The sequence below is a fragment of the Panicum virgatum genome, chromosome 8N (assembly GCF_016808335.1).
Source record: "Panicum virgatum strain AP13 chromosome 8N, P.virgatum_v5, whole genome shotgun sequence".
Classification (NCBI taxonomy): domain Eukaryota; kingdom Viridiplantae; phylum Streptophyta; class Magnoliopsida; order Poales; family Poaceae; genus Panicum; species Panicum virgatum.
The window spans coordinates 20,850,222-20,855,349 of NC_053152.1; the positions used below are offsets into that span (position 1 = coordinate 20,850,222).

Here is a 5,128-nt window from a genome sequence, read left to right on the forward strand (position 1 = left end):
GGTTTGCCTTGGCGGCTGAATTGGAACTGTCAAGAAATATGATTTTTCCTTGGCTGTACTAATAAACAGCTAAGAAATGTATATTACTTGGCGGTTTGACAAAAACCGCCAAGAAAACATGCAATTTTCTTGGCAGCTCGGCTACGCTGCCAAGTAAACAGTCAATTTTCTTGGCAGCTCGGCTAAGCCGCCAAGTAAAGTTGCAATTTTCTTGGCCGTTTTGCTAAGCCGCCAAGTAAACGTGCAATTTCTTTGGCACTTAGGCTAAGCCACCAAGTATTATGTTTTCCTTGGCAGTTTGGTGGCCAAGAAAGTACTTGTTGGTACTTATTTTCGCTTATTAAGCTATATGATACATGCTTGCTATATATTTTTTCACTTGTTTAGTACCTATATTGACTTAACATATATGATATGCTTATTTTAACTTAAATATATGGCAATCTTGATTCTCGTTGAGTTCACAAACACACATATGGCAATCTAGTTCACTAACTCATGTGGCACAAACTTGAGTAGTGAATAGAAATTCATTTGTTGGCATAACAATTATTAGTGTAACTTCATATTTTATAGTACTAGAGTAAATATAAGGTTGTGTTCAAATTTGAAGTGTGTATGAGTTCAAAATATCATGAGGTATTCAAACCTCTAAATTTGACTTAAGTTAAAAGGAACTATGTGAGTGATCTATCTATTTTATGAACAATCTATACTTCAATTTTCATAAAATCTTATGAACTTTTATGTAAAGTTTACGCATCCATAAAATTATTCTATGACAATTTATAAACTTTTTGCAGAAATTTTATGTATTATTATCATTATTTGTAACAAGGTTGCAAGTAGAAGCTTGAATTTTCCCTAGCAAACAATTCAATTTTCATTTATTTTTAGGATTCGAGCTATAATAGAATATATATATACTTAAAATGTATTTTTGTGTATCTTTTATGTATTATTTGACATACATCTAGTTCAAATTGTAATTACTTTCAATAAACTCGTAGAAATTCAATCAAACTATTAAAAATAGTAAATAATATAAAAATATTAATAATTATACAAGACAACTTATATATAGTGTACTATATATAAAAATATTTTAAAAATATACAAGATAACTATTTTTGTGGTTACTTCAAAAGGGTGATTTAATTAGATAGTTGAAAAACTATTAAACAATATTGGGCTGAAAACAACATCAAATTTGGCGCATAGGCTGAATATGATTTTATAACTAACAAATGAGGCTAAATATGATTTTATAAAAAAGTTTCCTATCTTATTCGAGGTACACGTAGTTTAATTTTGAATTACTTTCAATAAGCACATAGAAATTCATTTAAACTATAGAAAATAGTGAATCAATTTTAAAATTTATGAAACTTCTACTCAGCAACTTATATGTAGGCTACTACATATAAAAAATATATTGGTGCACATAAGATAATTATTTTATCTGTTGCTTTACAATGGTGCCATGAAATGAAAAATGAAAAAGATTAAATAGATCGAGAAATTTACTCTATTAGTTTCATAATTTTTAATTCCTATAATTTTCTAAGTGACCTCTTCTATTGATTCTAACAAGTGCAATCTAGTTTTAGAAGCCGACGGTGGGCCTAGGCATGCTAGATTCGGTCAAACCAGTAGCACTCCATACCAATGCCGTGTTTGATTGGAAAAACCAAAATTCCAAAAAAAAATTCCGGCACCTGCATGGAGACTTAAATCTAGACGAAATAAAAAACGCATTGCGACTGCTGTCTGTAAATGGCGAGACGAATCTAATGAACCTAATTAGGATGTAATTAGATGTTAAATTGTTATAGTAATGCTACAGTAAATAACCTTTAATGCCGGATTAATTAGGCTCATTTGATTCGTCTCGCGATTTACAGACGAGTTCTGTAATTATTTTTGTGATTAGTCTATATTTAATAGTTCAAATATAAAAAGATGCATTTTCAAAAATTTTAGAGGCAACCAAACACAACCCAAATGCCAAAAATTTTGGCGGCAAAACTCCAGCTCTTGGAATCCAAATTCATTCCGCACGCAGCACACCCCTGTCCCTTCCAATGTTTTAAATAGCGGACTAAGCCATTTAGCTATCGATGTCCAAAAACGAGCTATAGTCAGTTATAGCGGTAGCTAAGAGCTAAATTATACATGAAAAAATTTAGCTAAATTTCTCTAAAATAATAGCCGGAGATTTAAAACCTTGGTCCTTTCCGATCTGCCTTATCCTTATCTCCTCTGCTCCCCATCCACCAGTTGCCTCTCTCTCGCAGCCAGGCGCTCGGTGCCCCCGCCTCCTCCTCCTCTGAGCGTGCAGCCGCTAGCCGGTCGCGCATCCGGCCGGCGCTCGCTGCCCCGTCTCCTCCTCCACGCGCGCAGCCCGGCCGCCGCCTCCTCCTCCTCTGGGGCTGGATCCGTGCCTCAAAGAGAAGGCACCAACGGCGGCGGAGGTGGGGCTGGGGCCGAGGAGGTACCGCAGCCCAACGGCGCTCGGCGGCAGCGTGGTGCATCTATGGGACCAGGTCGCGGGGGGTGGGTTGACGCCGACGGCGAGCCGGCGGCGGAGGGGCCGGGTCATCGCTACCGCCCCGGGTTTCTGAACTCTTGCAGGTTAGCCAAAACTGATCCTGCAGCTGTTACCCAGCTTATGAGCGCTTGCAGATTACTGATCAGCTTCTGAATATGTGGTGATGCTTCCCGAATTGCTGTTCTTTTTTCTACTCCGATTAGATTGATCACGCGTTTGCAACTGTTAAACACATGGATTTCTGTTCAATCACTCCACTTTCTACACTCACTTCTCTCGAGAGACCCAGTTGGCACTGTCATGAACAGGGGGCTACATTGCTGAAATGGAAACTGCTATTCTTTTTTATCTAGGCTAGTCTCGTCTAGGCTCAGAACCTTGCACAATGCACTTGAACCAAGCCACTCTTGATTCTTGTTCACCACAATGTATTTTTTTTCTGCTGCCCCTTTAAATTTTCAGTCTGACAATTGCTCCCATTTGCAGGAGTATGCTTGCAACTAGTTTATTTCTAATGAAAGAGCAATTACTTAGCATCAGCAATGGGTAAATTCATAGTGCAGAGTGAATGATTTAGCATGCATAGGAGCCTAATAATTGAGTACAAGAAATAAGTTCTAGGCTAGCTCCTGCATGAATCCTGATAATAACAAGCGGGACCCATGTCTCCCATCTTTATGTACATATGTTCAACCTTTAATTAATTTATATGTTTTCTTTGCTTCATGCAGAGATGGTGATAGTCGACAAGGTGGGAGGGAGGACAGCACACCCCAGCAAGCAACATCTAGGAGGTCAAATATCTGTGGATCTCATCCAATCCTCAAAGGTTAATAACTTATCCTCCCAATTCAGACCCAAAAGCAGCTAATCAATCATTTAACTGAAACATCTAAAATTTGTAGGAAAAAATAGGTAAAAATCTCACAAATGTTGAACAATTGGAACTACAGGTGGAAACTTTGGGTAATTTGAAAAAAATAAAGCTTAATCAGTTGAATATTGGTTGCACCCAATAGCTTAACCATATTTTCTAAAGAACATGCAAGTCTAGCAAGCCTGGTGTCTTATGTGGCCACTTTGATGTCTTTGGAAGTGATGTGTTTATGTTGGAACTGAGTGATGAAGCTATCTTTTTGCAGGAATCATTTTGATGGCCTGGGCAAGGAAGTTCGCTGTGGTTTGTAGTGAGATGAGGGTAATTTTGAGTCTAGATAATTTTGGTAACTGATAGTGACTTGTGTATTTAGATGCATGGGTTTACTCGAGGATTATATTGTAGGTAATGATTTTTTTATCTCGGAGATAAGCCATTTTATTTCTTATGAAAATGAGATGTTGCTTTTGATGTATGTGCTAAGATGAGTTGGCAAAATATATGGTTAATTAACTGTATGTGTGCATAATTTAAAATTGATTGATATAATTTTTTTTATTGGTGGTATGCAATTTTCTTGGCAGTAGGCAGCCAAGAAAAGGGTTGCCAAGGAATCAACATTTTTATCTTGGTGGTAGAGGGCTACCAAGATATCCCCTTTATTTGGCGGTAGAGGGCGGCTAAGATAACCCTTTTACTTGGTGGTTGAGGGCGGCTAAGATAACCCCTTGGCGGTTGTAGACTGCCAGGAAAAGCTATTGGCTTTGTGGTGGAGGGCTGCCAGAAAAATCTATGAGCTTGGCAGTGCATTAGAACTGCCAAAGTGATCTTTGGGTTTCCTTGGCTCTCTGTTCTCGACGGATTTTGCTTGGCGGTTGGCTGCCAAGGACAATTACCTTGGCGGTTTTCTTATATTCTTTAGCGGATTTTGGCCGCCAAGGCAATTCTGTTTTCTGGTAGTGATGGCATGCAAATATCATCCTACTCGTGTAATAATCTAATAGGAAAGAAAATGCATTTATACTCTGAAAATAGTCCTATAGACTGTTAAAAAAACTCATTCGAGGATTGTGTTTTTGAAGCATTATGAATACTGGCCATGAGTTCATAAAAAAATATTGTAGACTGCGAGCATAAAAAAATATTACCTGATTCAACGTCTCAAATGCTTTCACAATTTAGAATTATTTTAATATACAAAAGAACATATTTTTCAAATAAATAATTAGTCAAATTACCATCTGGGGCGTGTCAATGCTTGGACTCAACTATCATGCATGACAGTGACTTGTCACACATGTAGTACACTACCTGTCTGCGTGCGCTGGATGACTAGCATTCCTCAGTAAAATCAATAGCATAAACACATGAACAAATTGCAAATGCGAGATGAGTAAGGCACTGCGATTCCTGATATGTAGACAATTAATCTTGCTGAGAGGGCAGTTTGCTGCACAAAAATATCAGCATGCAACTATATCATCAAGTGCTCATTATTTTGTAGTACACACTAGGCTACTAGCTAGTATGTACCATTACTATGAGTTTCTTTTTCATATTCTCTGGATCAACTCTGATAGATGAACAGAACACTGAGTTACTTATGAGCTATAAACAAACAATATTTACATACAAATCACTCACAATCACAATCTGTGCCTTGTGCCTACAAAACAGATTATTTCGTACAAAAAATCATA

The 5,128-nt window shown here is 37.4% G+C and overlaps 1 long non-coding RNA gene across 1 annotated transcript; it reads left to right on the plus strand.

The window, feature by feature from the left end:
* The first annotated feature begins 2,260 nt into the window (after positions 1–2,260).
* LOC120686556 lies at positions 2,261–3,964 on the plus strand. Its single transcript, XR_005680235.1, has 3 exons — positions 2,261–2,634; positions 3,283–3,380; positions 3,694–3,964. It is a non-coding gene; the product is annotated as an uncharacterized LOC120686556 (long non-coding RNA).
* Positions 3,965–5,128: the final 1,164 nt, after the last annotated feature.